At 45.1% G+C, this 16,669-nt stretch overlaps 1 non-coding gene across 1 annotated transcript; it reads right to left on the bottom strand.

Moving 5' to 3' along the window:
- Positions 1 to 1,363: 1,363 nt before the first annotated feature.
- Positions 1,364 to 1,445, bottom strand: trnas-cga (transfer RNA serine (anticodon CGA)). The gene has a single exon. It is a non-coding gene; the product is annotated as a tRNA-Ser (tRNA).
- Positions 1,446 to 16,669: the final 15,224 nt, after the last annotated feature.

Consider the following 16,669-nt stretch of genomic DNA (forward strand, 5'->3'; position numbering starts at 1 on the left):
AGCAGTCTGACCCCACTCTATAAATGTAATTCACTCAGGGAAGAGCAGACTGATCCCATTCTGTCTATGGCACTCACCCAATGAATGAACACTAACCCCACTCTACCAATGTAACTCGCAGAGAAGAGCAGACGGAAGCCAGACTGTCAACATAAAATATCGAGGGAAGAGAACACTGATCCCGCTCTTTCTGTTTCACTCAGGCAGGGAAGAGCAGACTGTCAGCACTCTGTGAAAGAAATTCGCCCAGGGAAGGGCAGACTGACCCTACTGTATCTGCGTGACTGACACAGGTAAGAGGAACAAATCAAATCTGTCAATGTCTCTCCCTCAGGGAAGAATACCATGACCCCACTCTGTCTATTTAAGTTCACAAAAATCCTCTGAAGTACGTCCTATCCAGACACTCTCCACATCACTGTCTCTGTAACCGTGTGCGTTCAATAGCGAATCCAAATAACCTGCAAATGTTTAGAATGTGGCAGCAAACCAGAGCTACCACACAGAAATTGAGCGAATGTGCAAACTTCCATCAGGCAGTCACCTAAACCTGGAATGGAAACCAAACCCGACAGCAGTCGTGATAATAAAATGTCAGAACAGAAACCCACCAAAAAGAATTGCGTCACTGTGTGTTGCAACGATTCTGAGTATTAATTAAGCCTGTAGTTAATTTCCATTTTCATCACTGCCAACCTTCTTCAAAGCAAAGCACGCACTTGCTTTTTTCAGAGTTCCTATATCCCGCTTTCATCCCGCTTTTTACCTAATCATATTCTGACTTTACAAACTACGTCATAACAGGTTTGCAACTGCAGAATGAGCTTTGTTCCGTTCCCCACTGATGTTGAGAGTAGTAATACAGCATATTCGGGTAGGACTTGATGCGCTTGCGGGTGGTGTATTCGCGGCATTATGGCTTCTTTTTTTCGTTTTCGGTCTACTATTTCGAGTTCATTGCGCTGACTTCTGAAGAAGACTTTTTGGAGTCAAATGGGTAACTGTGATTTCTCTCGGAAGACAGTTGTAAATTAGGTTGAACATTCTCAGCTTGACTTTCAACTGATCCTAAAAAAAATTCATCACCTGCTTGGAAATGTATTGCATTGCTTCTTGTTTTGCTAAATTCCATCCCCCACCCCCCACTCCCGAACATCCAAATTTCACGATAGTCCGACAAATGTTTTGAAACTGATTCGTGTTGGAAGTTGGTGGCTTTTTGTGTCTCGACATATAATTTATTCTATTAGACGTCTTGAAATGACTTCGGATTTTTCACAGTTGAAAATTCACTTTCGATTGAATGCAAAGCTCAAGCTCCTCGAAATTCTGCTAAGAAATCAATGACTTTTGTAGGATTCAATGCTGTGAACAGGATTCGAACCTGTGCAGGGAGACCCCATTGGATTTCGAATCCAACGCCTTAACCTCTCGGCCATCACAGCTACAGAAAAGCTGCCAATTTTCATAGTAAAAGAACTGAATTCATGAAATACGCAATTTGTTTGAAGAACAAATTGTCAAGACACAAAGATTTCGCCAATTCCTTTGCAGAGACCCAGTCGAATGTTACCTTAACAGATTGACAGGCTTTCACCGCAAACTAGATTCTGACACAGCTGAAGTTGTGGGAATGATTCTTCGTCGAATTCTAGAGTCACGGATGTACACCACATGAAGAGAGGATCATTGTTTCACTGCGTCCGATCGACTTAGACTCAATTGCTCATCATCTGGTTCAAAGTTGTTTTTTTAATATTCATCAAAATATGGTATTAGAAATATTGATGCTAAGTCCATAAACACTAGCTACATTGGTGAAAACAATCGGAATTAGAAAGAATGCAGAACCAATTTACAGGAATGGATCCAGCAACTAATCCGTAAGTTCGGACATCAGGTAATGAACTTGTGAGCACAAGAGAGGAAGATTGACTGAAGATTTGGAACTTGAAATCGTCTTGATGGAATTATTTGCAAGGTTTTTGCAGTTGTACTAGAGTCATCAAGTCCTTGAACAATACAACACGGAAAGTGGCCCTTCTTTCCAACTTGACCATGGTGGACAGTTATCCTAAATTAATAGGCCCCATTTGCCAACATTTGGCTCACATCCCTCTGAACCTTGTTACTCATATATCCATGCAGATGCTATTAAATTTTACAGTTGTACCAGTCTCCAACAATTTCTCTGGCAGCTCATTCTGGACACGATTAAAAAATTTGCCCCTGACGTCCCTTTTAAATCCTTACCCATTAATTTTAAAACGATGTTTTCTAAATTTTGACTTCCTCACCAGCAGGAAAACACCTTGACGAGTCAACCTATCCATGTCCCTCATGATTTAATAAATAGCAACGATTTGACTTTATCATACTTGTCAGGAGGGAAATGTGTGGAGATTATTTGTCGAAGGTTTGACGTAGAAAGTCTGATGTGCAGATTTTTAGAATTGCATCTTGGAGAAGTTTTTGATAAGTCATTGAAGTCTATCAGCAGTTGTAGAAGTCTGTTGTGAAAGCTGCAGAAGGATTTCAGGGCACGAGAACGAAGCATTATTTCCAATGTATTGTGGCTCAGTTCAACTGCACTTGGACTACAGTATGAGGAATTATAATCCTCAATTGAGGAAAGATACTCATGCCATATGAGGAATACCACGAATGGTGATTAGCCTTGATATCATGGATGAACGTTACTTCTGTGAATTGAAAGTGGGCAAATCCGGTCTTTTTTTAACAGTTTCAAAACAAGAGAGGTAATCTCATTGAGAGTTGCAAAATATTTGAAGAGATAAACAGGGTGGTGCAATTAAACTTTGTTCCCTCATTGGTGAATCTAGAAGCAGGAGAGGGCAATTTTAAAATGAAGCTTTGTGATTTATGACCAGGATGAGAACTATTGGTTTTTGTCTTCGCCTTGAGAAGTCTCGCTATTCAGCACTACAATGAGCCTTGGATATTTGCTCTTTGAATGCATCACTATCAGCCTGACCCGCCGACACTTACAGCATCACGATAGACCTGACCCCTCACACTTACCGCCTGAATATCAGCGTGAACCCCACAAATTTACTGCATCAGTCTCCACCTGGCGCCCTCACATTTACTGCACCACTTTCACTTCGAGACCCTCATTTTGACTGCGTCACTATCAGACTGATTGCCAAACACTTACTTTGTCACTATCAGTCACGCCCTTAAACCTCCTATGTTACTATTATCCTGACTCCTTACACTTACTGTGTCACTATCAGCCTGATTCCATCACACTTATTATGTAAGTACCAGACTGACGCCTCACACTTACCGTGTCACTACATCACTGCTTCCTCAAACTTACTATGTCACTATCACCTTGACCCTCTCGCATTTACTGTGCCACAATCACACTGACCACCTCACGCCTACTGCTTCACTATGAGCTTCAACACTCACACTTACAGCGTTACTACCAGCCTGCCTCACTCACACTTATCACCTGACAATCAGCATTACTCTCTCAAATTTATTTCATCATTATTAGGCTGAGGCACTCACACTGAGAGCGTCACTAACAGCCTGACCCCCTCATACGTACTGCGTTGGTATCTCTCTGATCCCCTCAGAATTACTGCATCACAATCACTCTGACCCCCTCATACATAATGCATTACTATCCTTCTGGCACCCTCATACTTCCTGCATCACTCACACCCTGAGACATGCACACCCACTGCATCCCTATCAGCCAAACCCCACTCACTAACGGCGTCACTCTCTCTCTAACCTGCTCACACTAAATGCGTCACCATCACCTTGACACTCTCTCACTTAGTGCATCAATATCAGCCTGACCCCCTCACGCTTACTGCATCACTACCAGCCCGATCCCTTCAAATGTACTGTGCCACTATCAGACTGACCCACTCGTACTTACAGCATCACTATCACCTTGACCCCCCAAACGTAGTGCGTCCATATCACGCTGAACGTTTCACTATTCTTGTGTCACATTCAGCCAGACCCTGCACACTATCATTCTGACCTCCTCATGCTTGCTGCATCACTATAACTCTATCCCACTCACACTGTGTGTGTCACTCTCACCCTGACAATTCATACTCACTGCACCACTATTATCCTGACTCCATCACAGTTAGTGTATCATTATCAGCCTGACCTCTTACACTTACTGTGTCACTCTCATCCTGTCCCCTCACATTTCCTGTGTCACTCTCAATTTGACACCCTCAAAGTGTCTGCATCACTGTCAACCTGAACATGTCACACTTACTGCATGGGTGTCTACCTGAAACCTCACGCTTATTTCGTCACTATCATCCTGAGCGGTTCACACTTACTGTGTCACTAGCACATCAAGACTCTCACCTTTACTGTGTCACTTTCGGCCTGACACCTCACACCTACTGCATTACTATAAGTCTGACCCGCTCACACGTTTTGCGTCACTACTACCCTGACCCCCTCACAATTGCTGTGTCGTATTAGCCTGAGCCCCTCACTATCACGCTCATCAAGCTCACAATTAAAGCATCACTATCAACCTGACCCCCTCACACTTTCTCTATCATTATCATCTTGACCCTCTCACACGTAATGTGTCACAGTCACACTGAGACACTCACATTTTCTGCGTCACTATGAACCTGGCCCCTCACACTTGCATGCCTCAATTTCAGCATGAACCCCTCACACTTACTGCATCACTGTCCATCTGCCATCCTCACACTTACTGCACCAGTTTCACCTTGACATCCTCATTTTTACTGCATCACTATCAGCCTGACAGCCACACACATATTGCGTCACTATCAGTGATGCCCTCGCACTTCCTATGTTAATATCACCCTCACTCCTAAAACGTACTGCATCAAAATCAGCCTGACTCCATCACACTTTTTGTGTCATTATCAGACTGACGCCTCACGCTTACCATGTTACTAAAACTCTGCCCCATCATACTGACTGCGTCACTATCAGCTGACCCCTCAGACGTACTGCGTCAATATTACCCTGACCCACTCACGCTTTTTGTATCAGTTTCAGTCTGACGCCTCGCACTTACTGTGTAACTAAAACTCTCCCCCTCATACTGACTGTGTCACTCTCAGCCTGACCCCTTCATATTTACTGAGTCAACATCAGTCTGACCACTCAGACTTACTGCGTCACTCTCACTCTGATCCTCTCTCATTTACTGCGTCACTCTCACCCTGACCTCCTCACATTTACTGCGTCACTATCACCCTGACCCACTCACACAGTCTTTGCCATTTTCACCTTGTCGGCCTTATTTTTATTGCGTCCCCATCAGCCTAACCGCCACACACTTATTGCGTCACTTTCAGTCACGCCCTCACACTTCCCATGTTACTATCACCCTGAATCCTTCCACTTATTGTGTCACTATCAGGCTGCCCCCTCACACTTACTGTGTCACTATCAGCCTGACTTCATCACATTTATTGTGTCAGTATCAGACTGATGCCTCACACTTATCTTGTCACTAAAACACTGCCTCGTCACATTGACTGTGTCACTGTCAGCCTGAACCCCTCACACTTACTGCTTCACTATCACAAAGCCCTTCTTTCACTTACGATGTCATTTACACCCTGACATCCATACTTGTTGTGACACTATCACACTGAGGGCCGTACACTTAGTGTCACTGTCGTCCTGACCCCTTACACTTACTGCATCACTATCACACTGGTATCTCACACCCACTGTGTCACTATCATTCTGAGCCGCTTACACCTATTGTGGTACTATCACTTTGACCCTAACACACTAACTGCATCAATATCAGCCTGACCATTTCACACTTACTGTGCCACTACCAGGCTGACTCCCTCACATATACTGCTTCACTATCAGGCTTACCCACTCATGCTTACTGCGTCACTATCTCCCTGACTCCCCACTCTTACTGCGTCAAGATCATTGTGCCCCCATATACTTACAGCGTAACTATCATCCTGACAACGTCACACTTACTGCATCAAGATCAGCCTGATCCCCTCAAACGTAATGCATCACTATCAGCTTCAACACTCACATTTACTGCGTCAATTCTAGCACTACCCCTGCACACTTACTACATCGCTAACCGCCTTACCCCCTCGCATTTACTTCATCACTATCAGCTTCAACACTCACATTTACTGCATCACTTCTAGCACTACCCTTGCACACTTTCTACATCGCTAACCGCCTTACCCCCTCGCATTTACTTCATCACTATCAGCCTGAGACACTCACACTTACAGCTTTACTACAACCTGCCCCTGTGAGTGCATCTACATCACTGTCACCCTGACCCCTTGCCCATACTGCGTCACTGTAAGCCTGGCCCCTCAAATGTTCTGCGTCACTATCACACTGACATCTCACACTCACTGCGTCACTATCACCCTGACCCCTCACAATTAATGCATCATTACAACCTGACCCCCTGAAAGCATCTGCGTCACTGTCACCCTGACCCCATCACACTTGCCATGTCACCATCACATTGACACATTTACACATTCTGCTTCACTGTTATCCTGACACCTCACACTCACTAGATCACTACCATCCTCCCCCTCATACTGACCTGTAACTATCATCCGGAGCTGCTCACACTTATTGCATTCCTATCACTCTGCTCCCAACACACTTACTGCGTCACTATCAGCCTGACACTCGCACACTTCCCGCATCAATATCAGCCTGACACCTCACAATTTCACCGTATCTATCAGTCTGACTCCTCACATTTCCTGCATCACTATCACCTTGTCACTTAACACTTCCTGGCCAGTTTTAGCCTGACGCCCTCAACATACTGCATCAATATCAGCCTGAACACTCACACTTACTCTGTCACCATCACGTTGACCCCCTCACACTCACTGCGTCACTATCACCCTGTCCCCTCTCACTTCCTGCATTAGGATCACTATGACTCACCGACACTTACTGCATCACGATCAGCCTTACCACTCACACATACTGTGACACTATCAGCCTGACCCCACCACACTTGATGTTTCTCTATCAGCCTGACCCCCTCACACTTACTGCTTCACTATCAGACTGACCCCTCACACTTACCGCATCACTAACAGCCTGAAACCTCACACTTACTGCGTCACTATTCCCCTAACACCTCACTTTCATTGGCCACTATCAGCCTGACGCTCTCATCTTACTGTGTCACTACCAGCCTGAATGCACACACTTACTCCCTCCCTATCACCCTGACTGTCTCGCACTCACTGCGTCAGTCTCTGCCTGACCCCATCACACTTATCACGTCACTATCACCCTGTCCTCTCCCATTTTATGCGTCAGGATCAGCCTGACACAGTTACACTCACTGCATCACTATCAGCCTGATCTCCTTCCAATTACCGCGTCACTATCAGCCCGACCACTCACTCTTACTGCATCACTGTAACACTGACCCCTCACACGAAGTGCTTCACTATCACCCTGAACGCATCACACTTACTGCGACACTATTGGTCTGATCCCTCAGACTTACTGCATCACTATCACTCTGACCCCCCTCACTGCGTAACTATCAGCCTGATCCACTCACACAGTCTGTCTCACTACCACGCTGACACCTCACCCTCATTGTGTCACTATCATCCTCACTCCATCACACTTATTGAGTCACTGTCAGCCTGATCCCCTGTAATGGAAGATTATCATTTTTTTGTGAAATCTGTGAAAGCATGGTTGGAACAAAGAAGTATGGAGCTAACTTTGCAAAAAGACAGAATAAATGTAAAGTTCAACCTAATTTTCATCTGACTCTCAAGGCCAATAATCTATTATATCAGCAGTCAATGAATTAGAAAAAGCAACTCCATGTGTGGAAAGGAACTCGACTGATCCAGGTTCCTGGCTTGAGGTGTGATAAGGCAAGGCGATATATAGTATAAAGGGAATATGTGAAAACCGTCAGGCGTCCATTTTATGAGGCGTCTTGCAAATGTGTCGGGTCCATTCTGCAAATTTCAAAAATAAACTTTTTCTTTGCTCTTGGTAGCATTTGCGTCGAGTCGATTGAAATTCCACGTCAGTAAACTCGGTGGCTTGCCTGGGACCCTGCGATTGAGTAAGATTTTGAAGATTCCCAGGAGGTGTACGCACCACTGCCTTGAAGGTCTTTCACTTCATCTCGAGCGCTGAATTGGCCCCTTTGAGTGAGAGGACTAGGGATAAGTGGATCACCCCAGAGTCGCGTTCCGAATCGAATAGGGTCAGGGTAAGAGTTGTGGCTGAAATATTCCGACATAGAGACTCGTTCGAAGAGAATAGACGAACCAGGAAGACGGACCAGTGAACTCTCGTGCGGTATTCGAGTAAAACTAAAGGGAAAGGATTGCCGTCTCTAGAGATTTTAAGAGACAGCAAGATTAATGGTGGTTTGAGACTTGGAGCCACCATGGGCAGCGTTGGAGTCGCCAAAGCTGTACCGGTTACGTGGGTTCTTGGTTTGTGAAAACCAAGGCAATGAGGCGGTCACGCCCAATGAGAGGGGACCTCCGGAGGTAAATGCAAGTTATATTGGCAAAGAGAAGATTATGGTATTGTGAGAGACAGAGATAGACAGATAGACAGACAGAGAGACAGACAGACAGAGTTGAACACTTTTCCAATATCGATGAAAATCGGCTCCAGCAAGAGCAAACAAAAAGAGGGTCCACAGACAACTCGGAATGGTCAAGAAAAAGTACAATATATGCTGAATAATTATGGCCCAGCTTCTGGAAAGCAGTTAAAGATGTAAATCAAGGAATGTGTTTTTGTGGAGGAAGGAAGTTTTAGTAATATTCAATTGCAAATACTGAGGTTACCGTTGGAGGAGAGAGAGAAGGAGAAACGGAAGGGTAAAATAGAACCTGTGAATTGGAGTGCTTATCACATGTTGAAGGCTGAGCCTGATTTCAGGGAAAGAAAATCTCGAAATAAAGATAGATTAAGTACACGTACAAACACCAGCGCACATGCACACACACACACACGGAAAATTACCTAATGAAGCTGGACAGTGTTTTTAGATTGGATCAGATCCTGACCTTAATGGGTGCCCTCGAAGAGCTACAGCCCCCTACGAGATCCACTTCAAGAAGATTCCAAGTCAACGGTCGCTGCCTCAGGGTCTGCTGATTCACCAATAGCATATCGTACCCACAATCAATTGAAGCAAGAATCCCGAAAGAAGTCGAGACAATGTCCCAGTATCTTTAGCGCCTCACGATAGTCGATAACGTCCATTGTGGACTGATACCACCCAAGGACCTAACGACGGCAGAGATCACACCGTATGAGGCACACCTGAGGAGCAGCTTCATCAATGGAATGAAGTATGAAAGAACAAAATAGTTAATAATATACGTGTATTACCTGGGACACGGGAAAGTTGAATTAGATCGAACAATACGTGATACAGACTGAAAAACTACTGGCTCAAGAGAACCATAACCGGAAATTCAAGATGGAACAGCAATCACATGAACCTCAGCTTATTATGATGCAAATGGTCGTTCAGCCATTGGAGGGAGGAACTGCGAGGAAAGAGAGAGGCACAGGTGGAGTTCGCAAAAGAGGAAGGGATCGTGAAAGTGCGCTTGCAGAGATAAATCTGGCTGGTGCTTTTTTTGCGGAGCAATCGACCACTGATCAAGACAGTGCCCACACAGACAGCCTCAATCGGTCCTGGAGGCTGGACAGCATGGTGACTGACAGGGGACGACTGAGGTTGAGGTGGGCAGGCCACAAAGTACAGGTAAACCTCTTTCCTTTATACTTGGCAATGAAGAATCCCTAATGCTAATCACTTCTACTAACCTAGCGGGCACTGAGATGTATCCCAACTCTATATTGAACATTGAGATTGTGAAGTGTGGACAATATGTTCAATATAACAATGATGCGTATATGTCGATGCCTACCTCTATGTTATATGTGGAAGGTACAGCAGTTACCTTTTTGGTAGATATATGGCCAGCATATTGACTCCTCAAACCAAGACAGTTCAGAGAGTTGACTCCAATAAAGATGAGTAGAATGTTCCTGAACTCAATGGAGGCATCAGGCGTCGTGATATGAGAGAGTTTCACCGGACCCATATTGTGTGAAATCAGTAATGTGTATCCATTCTAATTCTCAATTTTGTTAGCGGAATTCTGTCCTTTACATTTGATGGCTCGGGATCTCATAATGAGACTGGGGTTGTATTTGCTCAGTACGCCGATGGGCTTGCAGGTAATTCAAAGGGTGAATTCACAAGTGTAAACTGTAAAATACAACCCACGACCCCTGGTGTATGTCTATGAGTGGCGATTAAGCCAAAGAGCAATGAGTTCAGTGAGCAATTCACTCGCCCTGGAAGCAAGTAACCATGTTAATCCTATTAACACCGATTTGTTTTTGGGGGAATATGCTGCACTGCACAGCACACATACACCACGATAGCCCTGAGGAACCATAAGAGAAGTATTGGTTCAGGAGATTGGTTAAACCAAGTCAGTTGTTATTGTGCGAATTTTATTGAAGGGATGACAGATGTGCAGTCAGTGTGAACTTATGTAAAGTACCTGCGACGGCAAGTTATCTCTATATTTTTGATGTGGAAGGCTATGCTCCTCGCGTATCACTGGCGAAGGTGTCCAGTGACTGGCGGCAAGATTTGGGGCCATGGGTACTAAAGGCATAAAGAACGAAATGTTGGGTGTTCTGGGACGATGTGGGTATGTGGTTCAATGCAGATGTTTGGACATATAGGAAGAAATTAATTTGTCTAACTCAGGCAATAGAACAGTCGAGGTAACCCCCTCTCGCCCTGAAGAGCCTACAAGGGTGGCCTGGCGTTTCCCTAAGATAAACTTCTCAGACCCAAGATTAATAACGGTCCCTACTGAATTATGGGTAAAAGGCAAACATGATGTGGGGTATATACGAGGTTGTGAACCAATACGAGTAACCATGAAGTCGGAGTATCGTCCTTGCAGAGCACAATAGCCGTTAAAACCTGAGGCCTTGGATGTAGTTACTCCAGTCTTTCAATCCTTCCCAAAGGCTGGAGAGATAATCCCCTGTGTAAACTCACCGGTGAGAACTCCCATTTATCTGATCAAAAAGGCAAAAATTCCAATTGAACCGGAGGAATGGAGGTTTGTTCAAGACCTGCAGGCAGTCAATAAAAGTGTTGTCCCACGCACATCAAATTTTACAAAACCCTATACTGTATTAGTTCAATTTCAACCGGACAGTAAATGGTTCCCTGCTGTGGATTTAGCAAATACATTCTTTATTGGAATGGTGCATCCAGATAGTCAATTCTGGTTCGCTTTTTCATTCAAAGGGAAATCTTATGAGTTCACACGACTTTGTCAATGTTACTGTGAGTCACCCACCATATATAATGAGGATCTACGCAGGAGTCTGGAGACTCTTGTTTTAACCCCTGGGTCTGCTCTTCTGCAATCTGTAGACAATTGCTGAATAGTAGCACCGATAGAGGAACAATTTGAGAAGGATTCCCTTGCGTTGCATGAGGGAAGGGCACAAAGCCAGTCTCGCAAAGCTTCGATTTATGCAACAACAGGTGAAGTTCTTCGGTCACTTCATATCTGAACAAGGGAAGACCACAGAGTGCAAGTAATTCAGCAAATTCCAAGGCCTCACATGAGGAAACAATTGCTATCCTTTTTGGGCATACGCTCCTACTGAAGAACGTTTATCCCACATTACACAAATCTTGAGGCGCCCTGAAGTGACATGGCCCATGGAAAAGGGTGGCAGAACCAAGGTCCATTGCAATGGATCCCAGCGGTCGAGTTGAATTGAAAAAGACGTTTCAAAATACACCTACACTGGGGATTCCGAATCCAAACAAGTCTTCTGTCAAATGGTAAATGAAGAACATGACATCTGTGTTGTTGCAGGATCATGGGGGAAAATTCAGGCTGGCAGCTTATTTTTCGGCTAAGCTCGACCTCGTAGCGGCAGGATTGCGTAAATGCCTGCGAGCTGTGGTTGCTATATAATCGGCTATGGCGACTTAACCAAACTGATCGCACATGCAGTATCCTTACTGCTTTCCGAGCAAAAGACAGCACATACATCGGCAGCACGTTGGCTCAGATACAATGCTGTGTTGTTGGAGAAGCCTAACATTGCAATAAAACGATGTAACGTCCTTAATGCTGCTAGCCCACTTACTAGAGAAGGAGACAGAGACCCACATGATTGTATCGCTGTAATTAATGGAATGTGCTGCCGAGACAATACTTGCAGAATTCACCACTTCAGAATCTAAATATGGCGTTTTTTTTGTGGATGGGTCAGCATTCAGGAGCAAGGAGAAAGGCCAGAATTGTATTGGGGATGCTGTAGTAACTACCCATGAGGTATTCAAAGCGGGATCACTCCCTTCTCAACTGTCAGCGCAAGCAGCGGAGCTGATTGCATTGACTGAGTCATGTAAATTGGCTAAGGGACAGACAGCGAATATTTAACCGATAGCAGATACGCATTCGGAGTTCCACATGATGTTGGAATCCTGTGGAAATATAGGGACTCCTTGACCTTCACCGGAAAGCCCACCACACACCGTGATCAGATTTCTGACCTCTTGGAAGCGGTCCTATTGCCTAAATCAATGGCTGTGTGTAAATATGAAGCCCACATGAAAAATAACGATTCCGTTTCTCAAGGAAATGCAAGGGCAGACTCAGCGGCAAGGACGGCAGCCCAGCAGCTGGTAAATGATCAGTTTGACATGGGAATGACAAAAATCCTTACCCCAACAGCAGACGTACGGGAGTCACAGTCGAAGTCCAGGCTTGAAGACACGTTTGAGTGGGAAAAAACAGAGTGCAGTTTGAGGTAACGGGTATGGTGTGGTCCCAATGTTAAACCTTTTCTATCACGATCATTATTTCCATTCTATGTCAAACTGACACACGGTAAGGAACATGTGTCAAAAGAGGGGAGATATACCAGCATTTCAGCACAGTTGTACACTGAGGGATTTACTCATTACTTCCAGAAATATTGTGAACGATGTGTTATCTCTGCCACAATAATGTGGGGAGGTGAATACAGATGAGTCATGTAGCACTTCCGAAACCCCAATAACAATTTGAACATTTACAACTGAATTTTACCGAACTAACACCCTGCGAAGGAAAAAGTTATTGTCTGGTTATAGGTGATATGTTTTCCAAATGGGTGCAAGCGTTCCCCACGGCAAAACAAAATGCCAGTGCCATAACCAAAGCTTTCCTCACTGAAATAATTGCGAGATGGAGCATCCCTGAGAGGCATAGTAGTCCCAAGGTTTGTGAAGGTTTATAGCTCCGGTTGAGGTTTAGGGTGTAGGTTTGCTCACTGAGCTGTAGGTTTGTTATCCAGACGTTTCATTACCTGTCTAGGTAACATCATCAGTGGCGATCTCCAAGTGAAGTGAAGTGAAGATGTTGTCTCCTACTTTCTATTTATATGTTTGTTATGGATGGGTTTCCTGGGGTTTGTGGTGATATCATTTCCTATTCGTTTTCTGAGGGGTTGACAGATGGTAAATCGATCTATGTGTTTGTTTATGGCGTTGTGATTGGAGTGCGAGGCCTCTCGGAATTATCTGGTGTGTCTGCATATACAGCAAACCGACAAACACTGACCAAATACTTAACTACACCAGCAACCATCCCAACACGCAAAAAGGAAACCGTATCAGAACACTATTCCAACGAACCACCACACATTTCAGCACAGACGAACTTCGGAAAACAGAGGAGAACCACCTATAAAACGCATTCAAGAAGAACGGATACTTAAAAAATACCGTCCACAGATTCCTCAGGAACAAACCACGACAAGTAGACCTAACACAGCCAGAAACCCTATCGACCTTTTCATACATCAATGAAGTCTCAGAAGTGGCAGCCAGACTATTAAGACCCCTCGGAATCCCACCAACAGTCTCAAACAAAACTAACAAATTTAAGAGACGCAGTACAACCCATGGACAAAACCAACGTCATATACAAAATTCCATGCAAGGACTGCCACAAACACTACGTAGGACAAACAAGAAGAAAGTTAGCCACCAGGATACATGAACACCAGCTAGCCACAAGAAGACCCTCTCTCTCTCGTAGCCCTTCACACGGATGAAATTTAAACACCATTTCGACTGGGACAACACATCTATCCTGGGACAGGCTAAGCAAAGACATGCCAGAGAATTCCTTGAGGCCTAGCACTCCAACCACAACGCCATAAAAAAAATATATATCTAGATAGCATCTATCTACCCCTCAGAAAACGAACAGGAAATGGCATCACCACAAACCCCAGCAACCCCATCCTGGACAAACATATAACCAGAAAGCAGGAGACAACAGCTTCTCTTCACATGGCGTTCGTCACTGATGATGTTACCTAGAACATAGAACATAGAAAAATACAGGGCAGGACAGGCCCTTTGGCCCTCGATGTTGCGCCAATCCAAGCCCACTTAACCTACACTAGCCCATTAACCTCCATATGCAAGGTAATGAAACGTCTAAATATCAAACCTACAGCTCAGCGAGCAAACCTACACTCTAGGCTTAGTAGTGACAGTGGGACACCATTTGTCCATAATGCCCTACAGCAGATTAGTGAGTATTTGGGAATAAACATGTACTAACACTGTGCCTACCACCAAACGAGCGGTAGGGCAGCGGAAAGAGAAAATGCTACCTTAAAAAATATATTGAGAAAATGCTGTGAGGAACTAGGGATGACATGGACAAAGGCACTTCCAATTGTGCTAATGTGTATGAGATCCAGGAGGAGAGGGAGAGCTAACCTTAGCCCATTTGAAATTTTGTTTGGTCGGCCGCCAAACACAGGAATTGTCCCGAGACGTAAGGGAAGCCAGATAACAGGCCACTGTGAGGATGAGATGTTGTGTTACTGCATGAAACTCTCTACACTTCTGTCCCAAATACAGAATCAAGTGAAGACAGCACTACCCCAATCAGCAGAAGGGAAGATGTACGATCTATAATCTGGAGTCTGAATGGTGGCGAAAGACTTCAGGAGGGAAAATAGGAAGGCGAAGAGGTGGCTGGGACCGTTTCAAGTACGTCTTACAGCACAGATAGCTGTTGAGGTCGCCGGAACAGCCACGTGGATACACGCCAGCCATTACAAACGTGCAGCTGGGACTGAGGAGACATCGCACAACACCAAAACCAATTTAGAGCAAGTATTTAGGAGAAGACTTAAGCAAATGTGGGGCTTCCCCAGTTCACACTGTTGGCAAGCGCCCTAGTAGGACTATTCATAAGGGCAGGGGCGTCTGGGATGCAGCAGCTGACGGTAATCTTAACTCATAGGACGAAGTGGATCTTTACATGCGACCCATAGCCGTTCAGTAACAAGGACGACTATAAATTGGATAATTAAGATTTATGCAGGGATCCATGCCGCGCCGGTGACTGGCATTTAGTAGTAGCCACCACGGAAAAAGGGGCACCTGACATGGGAAATAGATATTCTATGATCAAAGTAAGACTCAGAAGAGCAATGAGGGAGTCTCGTGGTGTGGAATAGATAGATCCTTCTCCGACATCTGTAGACAGTTGAATATAGTGGTGCAATCGCCCCACCCGCGCCCTCCGAGATGCAGTGCAGAATGTACTACAGACGATAGGAGCAGTGGGGCATTGAAACCAATCAAACCAGATCATGGACCTAACCCCAAGCTGGGCAAATGTCATTAATGACACAACCAAACCCGAAGGGAGACGGCCGTGGCGAGAGACCGAATTTAAAGCAGGAGGGGAATTTGCCTGCTGGATATAAATGGCGTAAATGCGACGCCAGTAGGTTAGGAGCTGCGAAGGGCCATTGCTAGATGCGAAGGGAACAGAGCATGTGCTTTGGTCATAAGACAAAACGAGAGATTAGACGTTGGCTACACTTGTTGGATATGTTTGCACACAGCCCAAAGGTAGACTGCCCATCAAATTACTGAGAGCCTGGCGAGAAATGCCAGCTGTCTGCTTCCACGGGAGGTGACTAGCCTGACCATAATAGTAGGGGGGGGCGCAATTTGGGCAAATCTCGTGTCACCACCTGAATTCCAGGCTAACTACAGACCCAAGCCTGACACGCTCCCGACCACAGCCTTCCACATAGTGGATTGCAGGGGAGAAACGTGTACTTGCACCAGTCGGGGGAGACTCCTTTTGGGTATCTCCCAGTATACCTTGATACTGTACTTGAACAATGACTCTTGTACACCAACATACACAAATGATACGACCGTAAACATTGCTTGTTCCTTTATCAATGGTCAGACCATGAGCGGCATGGTGGCACAGTGGTTAGCATTGCTGCCTCACAGTGCTAAGGACCCGGTGGAGGTGCAGTTGCTGATGAAAAGAAGATTCGTGTAGGATTCGAAAATGGGAGAATGGTGCACGGAAGTGAAGCTGTATTTGGGACAATTGTTGCACGAACCACAAAATGGAAAAATTGTGCAGTGGAACTTTAACAGTGAATTGGGGTATGGCACCACTATCTCAGAGAGTCAGAGTGGCATTCCATACACTGGGAGAAGTTGGTTTGGGTATCAATGAACATGAGAATTGTTTCAGGGCAA

Source organism: Chiloscyllium punctatum, chromosome 33, assembly GCF_047496795.1.
Source record: "Chiloscyllium punctatum isolate Juve2018m chromosome 33, sChiPun1.3, whole genome shotgun sequence".
Taxonomy (NCBI): Eukaryota; Metazoa; Chordata; class Chondrichthyes; order Orectolobiformes; family Hemiscylliidae; genus Chiloscyllium; species Chiloscyllium punctatum.